Below are 17,737 nucleotides of genomic sequence, written 5' to 3' on the forward strand. Positions count from 1 at the left end.
TTTTATTTCTTTTATTTTAAAGTGGGGGTAAATCGAAACAGAAACAATTTTAGTTCCAGGTAGAACAAAACATTTAATTCTACCTGACACAAATTTCTTCTTTTTCATTTCAGCCACTGAACTGAAGAATCAGTTATTTCCACAGCGCTAACCTGAACATCTCATTAGCTTGTTTGACTGCACCTGCCCATGGAGCAGCAGTGTCCACTGAGCTGTCGTACAGTGACACCTAGATCCCTTTCTTGTTGATGTAGTTAAATTGGACCCCTGAAAGACATCAGGTAGCTTAACATTTGCCAACAGTGAATTGCATTTGCTGTCATATTATCTATTTCCTTAGCTTGGTTAGGTTTCCCTGAAGTTCTGCGCAGTTCCCTCTGGTCCTAACCTAAATAGCTTTGTGTCCTCAGCAAACTTTGCTACCTTACTGCTCACCCGCCTCTCCAATCATCTCTATAGAGCCATAAGAATTACAGAAAACAAACATTGGTAAAACACCTCAGTGATGCCAGAGCTCAGGCGTACAGATCCTAGTGCCGCGAATTGGCTGTGAGTCACTGGTGCAGGCTTCTCTCTGCTCTCATCAGAGTTCAGGCTGCTGCTCTGCTTCACTCTCTCATCAGAAAGACTCCTTGTACGGAACTTATTCCTCTCCCTGAAACAGGGTGACCAGATTCCCAGTGCAAGTGGAACCGTCCTGATATTAGGGGCTTTGTCTTATATATGCAACTATACCCCTCCCCCCTGGAAAAATAGCATACTAAATTTTCCACACTTGCTATCTGGTCACCCTACCCTGGAAGCAGAGGTATGTTATTAGACAGGCATAGCCCCTGGGTTTCGGTCAGCCTCTGGGTCTGGTTGCAGCCAGGACCACAGCTGAGCACAGTGCAATGGAAATAGAGGAGAACATTCACACAGGCTGCTCTGTGCTAAGGGTTTCACAGCAGCAGCTTGCATCAAACTGTGCTGGACAAAGCACTGGTACCCGCTGCGGGGACCAATGCTGCACTAGTCCCCAGCGTGGGGGAGAATGGACGGCCCAGGTGACCCGTGAGGCCTTTTTCATCTGGCAAGTGTCATAGGGGAGGGATAGGTCAGTGGGGGGGAGGGATAGCTCAGTGGTTTGAGCATTGGCCTGCTAAACCCAGGATTGTGAGTTCAATCCTTGAGGGGGCCATTTGGGATCGGGGCAAAAATTGGGGATTGGTCCTGCTTTGAGCAGGGAGTTGGACTAGATGACCTTCTGAGGTCCCTTCCAACCCTGATATTCTATGATTCTATGATAACTGCCCAGCAGACTGCACCGAGTCCTTGTGGACTACAATCCCCAAGCTGCACTGGGGTATGTGACACTGGAAACGGACCTAGAGCGAAGCAGCTGTGCAGTACTTTCCTGGCTGGACTCTGCAGAAGCAGGAGCAAGCTCAGCGGGCCGCCCTGGGCAGTGTGTCTGCGATTACAATGACAGTGTGTCCAGAGGAGGCAGCAGCAGGCAGGCCGAGGGACCCCCCGGGCATTCCTCCGTCCCACTTTGTCTAGGCTTTGCAGAAGCAGCCACTGACGCTGGGTTCCTGCCAGAGCTGCGAAGCAGGGCCTCCTGAGCGCAGCTGGGAGAACCGCACAGGTTGGTCCCTTTGAGTCTCTCTCTGTCCTTGCGTGTCCCCAGCACTGCTCTTCAAGGTCCAGTTGTCCCGGGGAACCTGACCCCTCTGGCTGTGGCGCTTGGGCACCGAGATGCCGCCACCTCCAAGACATCTTCTAGGCATAGCGAGTGGGGTCTTCAAGGAAGGGTGCCCAAGTGAGAGATGTGCCTGATCTCCCTCTGGCAGCGAGCTGCCAGCATTCCTGTGTGGGGAGGGGCTCCTCCTGCATTGGGAGTGAAGGCAGGATCAGAGTGGGGGCAAGGACAGTGAGGGGAAGACAGGAGCATCCCTGCACCCCTGGCTGTGCTTCCGTCTGGTCTTACCCCATCTCAATTTGGGAGCGGGTGGGGATGATGAGGGCAGACAACACAAGCCCAGATCGGTGCTAGTGGAAGCTGCCAGGCTGGGAGCCCTGAAGCCTAAAGAACAATCACAGCCCCCAGGGGCACCAGGGCATGCTCCTCCCTTGCCACCCAAGGGCCCTCATGCCCAGGTGCTGGGCCATGCCAGTGACAGTGGTGGGTTTCCAGTGACCATGGTCTTGATGTCAGCACCTGCCCACGAAGCCTATTTCCCACAGCCCACCTAACTATCCTCAGTTGGGAACCGCGATCCCAACCATCTTGGGCCAAAGTCAAACTGGCAGCCCAAAGGCTCCACATCCCATTCCCTGTGTCTGTCACTGGTGAAATCCCACTGCTGGGAAGTGACCAATGAGACCCCTCAAGCTGAGTGCAGCAGAGACCTCTTCAGCTGCTTTCCAGCTGGGCCAGTCAGAGAAACCACTGCAGCCCCTGGCCCTTGTGGTGCCAAGTGATGCCTCTGCCCGCCAACTCCGCACTGGGGAGCCCCTGCTGCCAGCGCCCAGAGAAGCCATAAGTGGCTACTTGACAGAGGTTTGGAGCGACTGGAAGGGGAAGCAACAGGGCTTAGAGTTAGATCTGCCATGGCTGGAAAACGCAGCTGTGCCGGACAGTACCTGGTGTGCTAGAGCAGGGCTGTGTGAGAAGCTTCCAGCATGCTGCACTTTTTAAAGAGAACTAAAAATTCACTGTAACTTAGGTACACATGACCATGACTTGATTACATTTATAACGTGCATGCAGAGTAATGATCAGACCAATGATATGTACCCTTGGTGCTTTAATAGTGCTGTATTCACAAAGCTGAAAATAATTATGAGCCAAATCAGCCAGGAGGATGAATTTAATCAGAAAAATGGGAATGATAACAGGGAATCATTTCAGAACATTTGTTAGCAGATGCCTGAAAAGCCACAATCAAGGAGGGAAGGCTGTACTGGTTAAAAAAGCTGACTTGGTTTAGAGGGGAAGTGAGGACAGCTATAAAAAAAATACAACAAATGGAGGAAAAGGGAAGTTGATAGTAATGAATATAAATCAGAAGTTAAGAATTGTACAAAACTGATAGGGAAGCCAAGGGACACGAGAAATCTATGACCAGCAGAGTTAAGGACAATGAGTTTTTAAAATATATTGGGCATAAAAAATGTCCTGGTAATGGTCTTGGTCCATTACTAGATGGACACGGTGGAATCATCCGTAATAATGGCAGAAGTGCTCAATAAATATTGCTGTTCCATATTGGAGGGGGATCAGATGATATAGTCTCATCACATAGTAATTACACTCTTTCCATTTCACTAGTATCTCCTGTGGATGTTGAACAGCAGCTACTAATGTTAGACATTTTAAAATCAGCAGGTCAAACTTGCATCCAAGAGTTTCAGAAAGGCTGGCTGAGGAGCATGCTGGACTATTAATATTGATTTTTTTAAATAAAACTTGGAGCTCTAGGGAAAGTCCAGAGGAGTGGAAGACCACTAATGTTGTGCCAATTTTTGAAAGTGACCTGAATAATTATAGGCTGGTCAGCCTGACATGGATCCTGGGCAAGAGAATAGAGCAAGAGAATGATATGGGACTCGGTTAATAAGGAATTAAAGGAGGATAATTAATGCAAATCAATGGGTTTATGGAAAATAGATCCCATCAAACTACCTTGATATCTTTTCAAGTTTGGTTAATAAAGGTTGATGGAATATAGTTAGACTTTTCTAAGGTGTTTGACCTGCACCACGTGACATTTTGGTTACCTAGGGAGGTGGTGGAATCTCCATCCTTCGAGGTTTTTAAAGCCTAGCTTGACAAAGTCCTGGCTGAGATGATTTAGTTGGGGTTGGTCCTGTTTTGAGCAGGGGGTTGGACTAGATGACTTCCTGAGGTCTCTTCCAACCTTAATCTTCTATGAGTCTATGATTTAAAAAAAATAGAATGATATAAAATGTACATAACCCACATTAAATGGATTAAAACCTGGCTAACTGACAGGTCGCAGTGTAACTGTAAACTGGGAATCGTCATTGAGCCGGTGTGTTTCCATTGGGGATAAGTTCTTGGCCGTATGCTATTTAACATTTTTATCAATGACCTGGAAGAAAACAAAATCAGGGATAAAGTTTGCAGATGACCCAAAAATTGCAGGAGTGGTAAATAATGAAGAGGACAGGTCACTGATTCAGTGTAATTTAGCTTACTTGGTAAACTGGCTGCAAGCAAACAATATGTGTTTTAGTACAGCTAAATGTAATGGTACATATCTAGGAAAAAAAGAATGCAGGCCATACTTACAGAATGGGGGACTCTATCACGGGAAGCAGTGACTCTGAAAAAGATGTGGGGAGTGTGGTGGATAATCAGCTGAACATGAGCTCCCAGTGTAACAAGCGAATGTGAGTCTGTAATGCATAAACAGAGGAGTCTTGAGTAGGCGTCAAGGTTATTTTATCTCTGTACTTGGCATTGTTACGACCACTGCTGGAATCCTGTGTCCAGTTCTGGTGCCCACAACTCAAGCAGGATGTTGATAAACTGGAGAGGTTTCGGAGAAGAGCCATGAGAATGATTAAAGGAGTAAAAACTATGCCTTATAGTGATAGACTCTGTCCATTTAGCTTAACAAAGAGAAGGTTGAAGGTGATCACTATCTATAAGTACATGGAGAACAAATATTTAATAATGGGCTCTTCAATCTAGCAGACTGCACTATACAGCTTGACAAATTCAGACTGGTAATAAGGTGTACATTTTTAACAGGGAGTGCAATTAACCATCGGAACCATTTACCCTGGGTTGTGGTGGATTCTCCATCACCGACAATTTTTAAATCAAGATTGGATACTTTTCTAAAAGATCTGCTCTAGGAATTATCATGGGGCCTGTCCTATGTGGGAAGTCTCGATCTTCACAGACAAGGGCAGCTCTCAGACTGCTGCACTGGGCAACCCAGTATGGGGAGGAGGTGAGCAGCCCTCAGTGATGAAAGAACAGGTTAAGGACTATTTAGAAAAGCTGGACATGCACAAGTCCATGGGTCCTGATCTAATGCATCTGAGGGTGCTGAGGAAGTTGGCTGATGTGATTGCAGAGCCATTGGCCATTATCTCTGAAAATTTGTGGTGATCGGGGAAGGTCCCGGACGATTGAAAAAAGGCAAATATAGTGCCCAAATTTTAAAAAGGGAAGAAACAGAACCCGGGGAACTACAGCCTCACTTCAGTCCCCAGCAAAATCATGGAGCCGTCCCTCAAGGAATCCATTTTGAAGCACTTGGAGGAGAGGAAGGTGATCAGGAACAGTCAACATGGATTCACCAAGGGCAAGTCATGCCTGACGAACCTGATTGCCTTCTATGATGAAATAACTGGCTCTGTGGATATGGGGAAAGCGGTGGATGTGATATAGCTTGACTTTAGCAAAGCTTTTGATCAGGGCTGTCCCTAGACATTCTGGGGCCCTATGCAGCCCCCCTCATGGGGGGGAGAGGGGGCTAGCCCCAGGCCTCCGTGGGGGGACAGGAGCAGGCTTGGAGGGCAGGGGGGAACCGCCCCTGAGCACTCACTGGTGGCACAGCTGGGGCCAGGTTGCTGCACTTCCCGCCACTTCCAACCCCGATGCAGTCCTCAGTGGAGTGGGGGTGTGGCTGGTGTGGGAAGGGGCAGGGCAGGGGTGGAGCAGGGTGGGAGATTTGGGTAGGGGTGGAATGTAGGCGGGGCTGGAGCAGAGCAGGGGCGGGGGCCATGGGGAAGAGGCGGAGCAGGGGCTGGAGCAGCACGCAGCTGTGCAGGGCACCAGGAAATGTGGTGCCCCAAATTTCCTGGTGCTCTACGCAGCTGCATACTTTGCGTATGGATAGGGACGGCCCTGCCTTTGGTATGGTCTCCCGCAGTATTCTTGCCAGCAAGTTAAAGAAGTATGGATTGGATGAATGGACTATAAGGTGGATAGAAAGCTGGTCAGATCATTGGGCTCAACGGTTAGTGATCAACGGCTCAATGTCTAGCTGGCAGCCAGTATCAACTGGAGTGCCCCAAGGGTTGGTCCTGGGGCCAGTTTTGTTCAACATTTTTATTAAAGAGCTGGATGATGGGCTGAAGTGCACCCTCAGCAAGTTCCCAGATGACATTAAGATGGGGGGAGAGGTAGATATGCTGGAGGGTGGGGATAGGGTCCAGAGTGACCTAGACAAATTGGAGGATTGGGCCAAAGGAAATCTGATGAGGTTCAAGCCCTGGCTGGGATGATTTAGTTGGTGTTGGTCCTGCTTTGAGCAGGGGATTGGACTAGATGACCTCCTGAGGTCCCTTCTAACCCTGATATTCTATGATTCTATGATCACAAGGGTCCCTTCTGGCCTTGGCATCTCAGAATCGAAAGCCCTTCCAAATGGGAGTCGATTGATAGGGTGCATCTGATACTGGTAGTAACAGATACACACTTGTCCAGCAAGTGCTGCCTTTCACTTCTTACATTTGGTTTTGCTGCAGAGAACTGTGAGTGAAGGAGGGAGGAAGTATTTTAGCACAGGAATTGAGGAGGACAAAAGTTTGTTTGTTTAGCTGTTTATTACCCCAGAGCCAATGCCACCCTCATTAGAGCTGTAACTCATTAAACAGAATGACAGCTGTAAGATGTCTTCAAATAATCAAAGGGAACGTGATCTGAAAGGGGGACTATACATGGAGATGTGTCACGGACAAATGGCTGCATTTCAGAATTGTGGAAAATCAGTTAATCCTTTGGGGCCCCAGCCAGGATCTGAGGTCAGAGCTTCCCCTGTAATAGCTGATGCCTTATCACCCTTAACGCAGCAGGACACATGTAGTTCCTTGAGTTGTGCTAAGCATTGTGCAAGCCACTGTTGGAGAAGCAGCACAGAGCCCTGAACTCTGGTCTTTTCAGACTGTGTTTAAGGACAGGAGATGATGCAAACTGTTGAGACAAACTACAGAGCTCAGAGTCTGCACTGTGGCAGCTGGCCTCACACACATGCCCCAAATAAAGACAGTAAAGCTAAAGTACCAGAGCTAGTCCCAGATCAGGTTCATGCACTGCCTTCAGGTCCCGCTTTTGCTTTCAGTTCCCTTTGCTAGTTCCCGAAACGTGCCTGTTTCGGAGCGAAGAGAAGAGTCTGTTTGTCTGCCTGAGTATGCAGTGTTGTTGTAGCCGTGTCGGTCCCAGGATATTAGAGAGCCAAGGTGGGTGAGGTAATATCTTGTATTGGACCAACTTCTGTTGGGGAGAGAGACAAACTTTCTAGCTACACAGAGTTTCTCTGCAAGTCTGGAACAGGTACTCAGTGTCACAGCTAAATATGAAGTGGAGAAGGTTGTTGAGCACAAGTAGCTAATGGTCCCTTGCAATATGTGTTAACTACTTATGTCTGTCCTTAGTGTAATTCCAGCCAAAGCAGGCCTGCCACTTTGTGCACCGCTGTGATAGACGTTCATTGATCCAGATTCTGTTTCAGCCTCTGCTCTGCCCATGAGCAGAAAATGAACGAGTCTGATACCCAGCCTCCAGGGCTTTACATTCTGCCATTCAGAACATTTGGGCCCTGTAAAATTATGAGGGGTTACCTACCACCCCACTGAGATCAGAGGCCAGTAGCTGGTTGGCTGATTAGTCCTGCTGCTGCGCTTGGGAAGAGACCTGCGCCTTAACTGGCTGATTCTCATAGAAGGAGAAGCAGAAAATGGAGCAGGGGCTGCAATACCTGCAAGAGGCTGCGGCAACTGTTGGGTGGAACTGCTCTAAGAGTCAAATGGACAGCGCCAGACTGTGGGAAGTCCTGTTACCACAAGGCTCTGAGGTAAGAGCCAGGAGCTTTTGGGGTGATGCACTTACAGATATGAGGGACAGAGGTGGGGAAGATTGATCTTGTTTGTTGAGAAGACTTGCAATAAAACAAATAGAAACCACCTTCCCTGGGCTCAGTGAGAAGGTTTAAGACAGAATTCCCCCAGGGAGGGCACTAACCCAACAATTGCAAGCCTAGGTCCAGCCAGACGGGGGCGCTATAAGGCAGGCCCCAATCATTTAAAGTGTTAAAGGTGGCAGCTCAATTCTCCCCACAGGTCTTGAGCCTGCCCCCATGACTTCAGTGAGCTCAGACCCCCCCCCATGTGTTCATGTGCCACTGCTGTGCTGTGACTCCTGCATGTGAAAACATAAACCATGCCACTGTGCTCAGTGGCCCATGCTCTTACTTGATCTCTGCAGCCACGTGTGGGATCCATGGGCTCACCTGGCGTCAGCCTCACTTAAATATTTGCATCTGACCATTGGTCCTGTTCACCTCACTTGCAGCTGAAATCTGGCTGCCCAACGACATCTTGCCAGCCTAAGCAGAAACGTTTCAGAGCTATGTGACAGGCCTGGGCTGCCCAAGTCATGTCCCAACATCATGCTGGCTGTGGCCCAACACAAATCAGGCTGTCTTGCAGCATGGCAATTCCTGATGGGTCACCACCCTCCAGCAAGGCTGGGGGAGGGTCTTCTGTGCAAAGCATCACTACATGCTGAGTTAGCAGGTGTAAGCTGTGGATGTGACCCCCTGGGGTTGTCACATGCTAGTGACCTTGCTTACGTGCAACTTCATTGTGGGACAGAATCCTGCTTTGGAGGGGGGAATCCAATTGGACCCCAAGGGGGGACCCCAAGTAAGGCAGGAAACTCAGGTCCCTGCAACGCTCACCATAGTAATGATGATAAGGGGGGTGGTCTATCTGGGGTGCAGCGAAAGCAGCCCTGCAGGGACAGCCTCCCTCCAGCAGAAGAAGAGAGCGTACCCAACCCAGAGCAGGGGCCAGTGACTCCAATGCATCTTTATTATGAACTGTAGCACCTGAAGACTAGAAGTCCCAGCATCCAACGCTTCATGCTCAGCTCGTGTGGGAGCAGGGCATGCTGGGAACTGTTGTCTCTTACAGCAGCACCTTCACAGTGGAGAGGTCAGACTGGGTCCTGCTGTTGGGTCTCTTGGATTAGAAGATGTAATCATGGTGCTGGGAGGCTTCCTGGAGGTTGCACACTTCGTAGCGTATGTAGGCCATGAGCTGTCCACCCAGCCGGGTACAATAACCTGTTTCACCTAGCCTTGTTCTCAGAAACTGCTGGACTGTTCTAGTTGAAACGTTACAGCTCAGTTCAGCCAGAGGCAGATGCCCAGCACGGAGAATTTCAGGCTGAATGGTGAAAGTTTGGCTGAGTTATGAGCAACTGAAAACAGGACTGTATAATGGGAAGCATCAGGAAACCTTACCTCAAGGGTCACCCCCACACTTCTTGGCTTATATAGGCCAAGCTGGCCACCCAGCCAGAGCACTCACCCCCATTTGGTCACTCGGGATACAGGAGTGCGGGAGCTGGCCAGAGTGGGGTGAGGCAGCCCACTACCCCTACCCTGAGGTCATTGCCTCAGTCCCTGTATGACCCAAGGTGATCTGCGTGGCAATGAGTCTGTTCCGGAGGTCTGGTTTTCTCCCAAGTCAGCAGGGTTCTTGCCTGGAACATTTCCTGAAATTCTGGAATTGATCAAACGCATTATCTGAGAGTTACTGCTTTACAAACAGAGCAGTGCTGTGAGTTTAGTGTAGGGCTTTGCTTTGCTCTGCTAGTTTAATCAGTGGAGCTCCCAACCTCGCCTATAATTAGAGTAGCCCTGTAATGGCTTTTACTCCTCTTAAGTTACTGTTACGTACTCTGAAACTTGACTCCATCTGAATGTACAGAATAAGGCTGCAGCATGTTCCCTGTAAAGCCTAGAATGTCTGTTGAATCAGGTCGAAGCGATGAAAGAGCTACAAGCATGGCTGAGAGCATTTTGTTAGAATATCCCTAGGTTCAGTCATCATTGGGCTGCGTGGTCTATTACTGTCTAAATTATTACATTTTCAGACATTATGGTTTTACAAATTGCCATGCCAAGAGTCCCAGGCTGTTGTGGTATCATAAGAACATAAGAACGGCCCTACTGGGTCAGACCAAATGTCCACCTAGCCCAGTATCCTGTCTTCCGACAGTGGCCAATGCCTGGTGCCCCAGAGGGAATGAACAGAACAGGTAATCATCAAGTGATCCATCCCCTGTCGCTCATTCCCAGCTTCTGACAAACAGAGGCTAGGGACGCTATTCCTGCCCATCCTGGCTAATACCCATTGTTGGACCTATCCTCCATGAATTTATCTAGTTCTTTTTTGAACCCTGTTATGGTCTTGGCCTTCACAACATCCTCTGTCAAGGAGTTCCACAGGTTGACTGTGCATTGTGTGAAGAAATACTTCCTTTTATTTGTTTTAAACCTGCTGCCTATTAATTTCATTTGGTGACCCCTAGTTCTTGTGTTATGAGAAATATTAAACAACACTTCCTTATCTACTTTCTCTACACCAGTCATGATTTTATAGTAATAATATCTCCCCTTAGTCTCTTTTCCAAGCTGAAAAGTCCCAGTCTTATTAATCTCTCCTCATATAGAAAGCCGTTCCATACCCCTAACCATTTTTGTTGCCCTTTTCTGAACCTTTTCCAACTCCAATATATCTTTTTTGAGATGGGGCGACCACATCTGCACACAGTATTCAAGATGTGGGAGTACCATGGATTTATATAGAGGCAACATGATATTTTCTGTCCTATTATCTATCCCTTTCTTAATTATTCCCAGCATTCTGTTTGCTTTTTTGACTGCTGCTGCACATTGAGTGGATGTTTTCAGAGAACTATCCCCAATGACTCCAAGATCTCTTTCTTGAGTGGTAACAGCTAATTTAGACCCCATCAGAGGTAACTCAACCAATCACCAACTGTTACTCTATAGCTAATTTGCATGTAACAATTTCATTGGCTGTATGAGGGAGACTTGCACAAATGGTGCAATTGCAACACCTGTGAAGCAGCAGTGGGCTTTGGTCTATGGCCCAAAGTGCCAAACTGGAGCTGTGAGAGAACCAGAATGTCTGTCCCACGTGGAATTTCCAAAAGGAGTTTGTTCCAGATCTTTCAGCCTGTAGCCTGGGGAGCTGAGCGCGCCGGCTGCCCACCAGTGCAGGAAGCCAGCCAGAACTGGCTACCGATCTTTCCCAGGAGTCAGGAACCTGACAGGCTACCACGGAGCTGGAGTTTTCTGATGAGAAAGCCATTCTGGGAATTTTAAATTGCGTCCTCTAAAACATGTAGAGCCCTGTGAGTGACCTTTGTTTTGCGTCATGAAAGACGTTAACACTGAATTCTGCAAAGCCTACACTGGAAGAGTTTCATCCCAGGATCATGGGCTGTTTTTTTACTCTGAAGAGCTGTTTGTTCGATGGGACTGACATTATTGCTAGCTCATGAGTCTAGTGGTTTGGGGTGGGGTTTTGTACGTGTTGTGACGGCTTTATGGAAATATGCTCATAAATATATATGACATAACTGGAATATGTTCCATGCTACATATGCCGTGTAACATATCTATGTAAAGGTTATGATCTTCTGAATCTATTAATCCTATTTGTATGCATGTATCATTTTTGTATTCGAAGTTATGAATATTGGCCGTGTACTGGCTTGATTTCTAAATACTGAATGAGGGAGGCAACCTAGTGACAGAGGATGTGGAAAAAGCTAATGTACACAATGTTCTTATTGCCTCTGTCTTCACGAACAAGGTCAGCTCCCAGACTACTGCACTGGGCAGCACAGCATGGGGAGGAGGTGACCAGCCCTCTGTGGAGAAAGAAGTGGTTCGGGACTATTTAGAAAAGCTGGACAGGCACAAGTCCATGGGGCTGGATGCACTGCATCCAAGGGTGTTAAAGGAGTTGGCGGATGTGATTGCAGAGCCATTGGCCATGACCTTTTGAAAACTCATGCCGATTGGGGGAGGTCCTAGATGACTGGAAAAAGGGTAATGTAAGTGCCCATCTTTAAGAAAAGGAAGAAGAAGGATCCTGGGAACTACAGGCCAGTCAGCCTCACCTCAGTTCCCAGAAAAATCATGGAGCACGTCCTCAAGGAATCAATTAATCTGAAGCACTTAGAGGAGAGGAAAGTGATCAGGAACCATCAGCATGGATTCACCAAGGGCAGGTCATGCCTGACTAATCTAATTGCCTTCTGTGATGAGATAACTGGCTCTGTGGATGGGGGAAAGCAGTGGATGAGTTGTTCCTTGACTTTAGCAAAGTTTTTGATACAGTCTCCCACAGTATTCTTGCCAGCAAGTTAAAGAAGTATGGGCTGGATGAATGGACTATAAGGTGGATAGAAAGCTGGCTAGATCATCGGGCTCAACGGGTAGTGATCAATGGCTCCATGTCTAGTTGGCAGCCAGTATCAAGCAGAGTGCCCCAAGGGTCGGTCCTGGGGCCGGTTTTTTTCAATATCTTCATTAATGATCTGGAGGATGGCGTGGACTGCACCCTCAGCAAGTTTGCAGATGACACTAAACTGGGAGGAGGGGTAGAAACTCTGGAGGGTAGGGATAGGATACAGAGGGACCTAGATGAATTAGAGGATTGGACCAAAAGAAATCTGATGAGGTTCAACAAGGACAAGTGTAGAGTCCTGCACTTAGGACGGAAGAATCCCATGCACGGTTACAGGCTGGGGACCGACTGGCTAAGCGGCAGTTCATAGAATCATAGAATCATAGAATATCACGGTTGGAAGGGACCTCAAGAGGTCATCTAGTCCAACCCTTGCTCAAAGTAGGACCAATCCCCAACTAAATCATCCCAGCCAGGGCTTTGTCAAGCCTGATCTTAAAAACTTCTAAGGAAGGAGATTCCACCACCTCCCTAGGTAACGCATTCCAGTGTTTCACCACCCTCCCAGTGAAAAAGTTTTTCCTAATATGCAACCTAAACCTTCCCCACTGCAACTTGAGACCATTACTCCTCGTTCTGTCATCTGCTACCATTGAGAACAGTCTAGAGCCATCCTCTTTGGAACCCCCTTTCAGGTAGTTGAAAACAGCTATCAAATCCCCCCATATTCTTCTCTTCCGCAGACTAAACAGTCCCAGTTCCCACAGCCTCTCCTCATAAGTCATGTGTTCCAGTCCCCTAATAATTTTTGCTGCCCTCTGCTGGACATTTTCCAAATTTTCCACATCCTTCTTGTAGTGTGGGGCCCAAAACTGGACACAGTACTCCAGATGAGGCCTCACCAAAGTCGAATAGAGGGGAACGATCACGTCTCTTGATCTGCTGGCAATGCCCCTACTTATACATCCCAAAATGCCATTGGCCTTCTTGGCAACAAGGGCACACACTCATATCCAGCTTCTCGTCCACTGTAATCCCCAGAAGCTGGATATGAGTCAACAGTGTGCCCTTGTTGCCAAAAAGGCTAACGGCATTTTGGGCTGTATGAGTAGGGGCACTGCCAGCAGATCCAGGGACTTGAGGCCTCATCTGGAGTACTGTGTCCAGTTTTGTGCCCCACACTACAAGGAGGATGTGGAAAAACTGGAAAGCGTCCAGTGGAGGGCAAAAAAATGATTAGGGGACTGGAACACATGACTTATGAGGAGAGGCTGAGGGAACTGGGATTGTTTAGTCTGCAGAAGAGAAGAATGAGGGGGGATTTGATAGCTGCTTTCAACTACCTGAAAGGGGGTTCCAAAGAGGATGGATCTAGACCGGGGTCCCCAACACGGTGCCCGTGGGTGCCATGGCACCCGCCGGGGCATTTTTGTGCGTCCACAGGACACCCCACCGCTGAAATGCTGCTGAGAAGCATTGTCATTTCTCGGCGGCATTTCGGCGGCGACATTTATTGCCACTGCTGCTTCTCGCCGGCGGCATTTCGGCAGCGGGGTATCTGGCGCCCGCCACAGTCTTCTGGCAATAGCAATATGCTATTCCCACAAGAAAGGTTGGGGACCACTGATCTAGACTGTTCTCAGTGGTAGCAGATGACAGAACAAGGAGTAATTGCGGTGGGGGAGGTTTAGGTTGGGTATTAGGAAAAACTTTTTCACTCGGAGGGTGGTGAAGTGCTGGAATCCTAGGGAGATGGTGGAATCTCCTTCCTTTGAGGTTTTTAAGGTCAGGCTTCACAAAGCTCTGGCTGGGATGATTTAATTGGGGATTGGTCCTGCTTTGAGCAGGGGGTTGGACTAGATGACTTCCTGAAGTCCCTTCCAACCCTGATATTCTATGATTCTATGTTGAGGTTTTGTCTGTATTCAGTTTTATTAGACATAGACTTGTGGGTTTTATTTTATTTTGCTTTGCTTGGTCATTCACTTTGTTCTGTCTGTTACTGCTTGGAAACACTTAAATCCTACTTTCTGTTTTTAATAAAATCACTTTTTACTTATTAATTAACCCAGAGTATGTATTAATACCTGGGGAGAGAGGGGGCCAACAGCTGTGCATATCTCTCTATCAGTGTTATAGAGGGCGAACAATTTATGAGTTTACCCTGTATAAGCTTTATACAGAGTAAAACTGATCTATTTAGGGTTTGGACCCCACTGGGAGTTGGGCATCTGAGTGTCAAAGACAGGAACACTTCTGTAAGCTGCCTTCAGTTAAGCCTACAGCTGTTAGGGAATGTGGTTCAGACCTGGGTCTGGGTTTGCACCAGGCTAGCAGGTCTAGCTCAAACCAGGCAGGGCACTGAAGTCCTAAGCTGCCAGGGCAGGAAAAAAGCAGGAGCAGAAGTAGTCTGGGCACATCAGGTGGCAGCTCCCAGGGGGTTTCTGTGATTCAACCTGTCACATGTGTCTTATGGAAATATGATGAAAGGCGTGCCACCAACTCATGAATTTTCTCTCATTCAAAATGGCCACCTTTTCCCATTCCTGGCAATGGGGCCTCCATTTCCCTACAGGCTATCTGCATGAGAGTGGAAAGCTGCCCTGAATAAAGCTGGCTGCTCCCTCCCACTGTTTTCAGTTAGATTGACGCTATGCCCACAGGCCCATGGCTGCCAGTCTATGGCTCAGGGGGGTGGATGGGCCAAAGAGACTGTGAGGAGCAGCAGAGACCTTGTGAAAGGGGGATGGGGAGCATGATGGGGAGCAGGCATGGGGGGCGGGGCAGGAGGCAGGTTTAGGGGGATGTGGGGACAGGAGGCAGGCTGGGGGGTGCAGAGGACAGTGATGGGAGGCAGATGGAGGGGACAGCCTGGCAGGTCCCCCAACCAGGTGGGTGAGGGGAGTCCCCTCCCGGCAGCCAAGAGAAGGCAATATCAGTGTTGCCAAGCCAACACTCATGAACTGATTGGGAGTCACAGGGTTTGACACATACAGGGGGTCCAGGGCAGCAAGAGGCAATGGAGGGGGTAATCAGGGAAGAGCTGCTGCTGGGTCCAAGGCCCTGGACCCACCAGCAATGCCTCCCGCTGCCTCAGCACTTCTCCTTGCCTTGGGATCCAGGTAGGAGAAAAGCCCCGGGGAGCAGCAAAGCCCGGGACGGGAAGTCAAGCCAGTAATAGGCACGGGATGGCAGCTCCCCATCTGAGGGGTGCGGAGAGGGTAAGTGGGGGCTGCCTCTGAGCAGCCAGGGGGAGGCGTGTATTTCAGTGTGTGCTGGAGGTTGCCTTGTCAACCTGAAAGGATCACACATGCAGCGCCACAGGAATGGAGGGAAGTTAGAAAGGCAAAAGACAGGCCGGGAACCATGGTCTGAGGATGTTTTTGAAGTCCCATGATTTGGGGGGCCAACCGCATGGTATGTGGGGGTCCACTCATGAGTTTGGCTCTCCTGAGGTTGGCCATACTGGATAAGGAGGCTGGATGAATAATAATATTCAGAGAATTTCACAAAAATCTGCCCGCTTTCAAAACAGCTGTGGTCTCCCACTGTTCTCCGAGGGCCACAGGCTGCCCATGTCTCCATTCACCTGTTCCTCACAGTACTTTTCTCTTCCTCAGCATGGGAGGTCCACCTTTCCCCTGAAGGCAGCTTGGTTTCCCTCATGGTAAGAGGAATAGGCGATGGTGGCCGTTCTGAATAAAGGCAGCTAAGCTGAGGGAACCCTGTGGCCTCAGTCCTCTTTGAAGCCCTAGGAGAGAGTGGCCAATTCTCCAGGGGTTTCTCTGAAGATTTCATGGGCCAGGTTCTGCTGACAGATGAACCATCAGTTATGAAAAATGGTGGCCAAACATGAGCATATTTAATCTAAAAAACAACTTATTGCACCATGAGGGAAAACAAAGTTGAGGGTCACACATGGCATTGCTTTTGTAGGCTGCACTTGGTGTGTTATCCAACTTTTTATGTGACAATGGCTTGCCAGGTTTTCTGGGGGGAAACCCCCGCTATCCAATGAGATAGACTATCACTGCTAGCAACTTTACAGGCTACTGCAGGGTGATTCAGTGGACTGGGACCCCGGAGGCCTGGGACAAATATTTGGCTCTGCCACTGCTTTGCTGATTGATCTTGGGCCAGTCAGTCCCTCCCCGTGCCTCAGTTTCCCCATTAGTAAAATGGGGATAATGGTACTGACCTCATTCTTAAAGCACTTTGAGATCTATCGATGAAAAGCACTAGGTAAAAGCAAAGTATCGTTATTGTTCAGTTGGCTAAGCCACTCCTTCTCTTTTCTGTGCTTTATCCATTTCAAATATACACACCGAATGCAGGGAGAGGTGAAGCAGTGCCAGTGCAAAGGAAAGACTGCCATCCCTCTCTGGGCAGAGAAGCCAGCGCATGGGCTAGTGTCACAGGACTCCAGTGTGGTTTGAGTGGTGGCTAGGCACTCACATGGCACAGAGGTGAATTCAACCCAAACCCAGGACAAGTAACAAGGGGACCAGTGAGTTGGCCTCAGGCCCTAGAAAGAGAAAACCAATGGGATCAATTAAATGGGACTGTGGAAGAGAAGAAACCCTGCCGGTATTAGAGCAGCTTTTGTGACGCTTTTCCAGGAGCTTTGTTCACCCCAACTGAGTCAGGAGAATTAGGCGGTGAATGCTAATGTGACCAAAATCTCAGCTCTGCTCAAGGTCTAGACAAGGAGGCTGAGCTCTTTTATCTTTAGCTTTCAAAGTGTGTTACAAAGAAGGTCAGCATCATCCCCATTTTACAGATGAGGAAACTGAGGCACAAGGGCGGTCACCCAACAGCAGAACCAGGAACAAGAGCCTGCCTCTTCTGAGCCCCCCTACAGCGCTCAATTCACTAGGCCACCCTGCTCCTGTCAGAGTTTGAGCCTTGTCTCTAGCCATTTCAGTACATCTTTGCTTGACACCAAGAAAACAATCAGTAGCAGTGGTGGGATGGTGCTAGTGACAGGCCTAAGAACAAGGGGGGCAGGGTGGGCACGGACAGGACACCCATCTCTTTGGCCTCCTCTGTGCGCCCCCATCACTCCCCAGCGAGTGAGTGGCTGGGATGGATTCTGCTTAAGCTAGCAGTGTGGGGAGCTCTTCCTCATGAGAGCCAAGCCTTTGGGAGCGTGAGTGAGGAAGCGGGGGGGGGGGGGGGGGAAATTCTCACACCAGAATGGCTCCAGGCTCCACGCCGATTCCTCCTGCCCACATTCTCCCACTGGACCGGTGAGGTGCTGGCATCCAGCTGGTTCAGGAGTCTGGTCGGGATTGGGGCCAGCCATGGGGAAGTGACTGAATGAGCCATGCTTGACTAACTCCCTATGCCAGCTTCTCACCCTTCCCACCCAGCTCCCACCCGCTTTCATTATGTTACTGCTCTGAGGATCTCTAGAGCCATCACCTCCCCTCATTCAGACCGACCAGCCCCATTAATGAGGGATGGGTCTTGTTCCCTCTGA

General features: G+C 48.9%; 1 protein-coding gene across 1 annotated transcript in view; it reads left to right on the forward strand.

The window, feature by feature from the left end:
• The first annotated feature begins 1,345 nt into the window (after positions 1–1,345).
• MON1A (MON1 vesicular trafficking associated A) overlaps positions 1,346–17,737 on the forward strand; it is a 32,415-nt gene continuing 16,023 nt past the window's right edge. Inside the window, exon 1 of the mRNA XM_048856549.2 lies at positions 1,346–1,627. The gene's annotated coding sequence lies outside the window, so the exon portion shown is untranslated. The remainder of the gene's footprint in view (positions 1,628–17,737) is intronic.

This window comes from Caretta caretta, chromosome 7 (assembly GCF_965140235.1).
Source record: "Caretta caretta isolate rCarCar2 chromosome 7, rCarCar1.hap1, whole genome shotgun sequence".
NCBI lineage: Eukaryota > Metazoa > Chordata > Testudines > Cheloniidae > Caretta > Caretta caretta.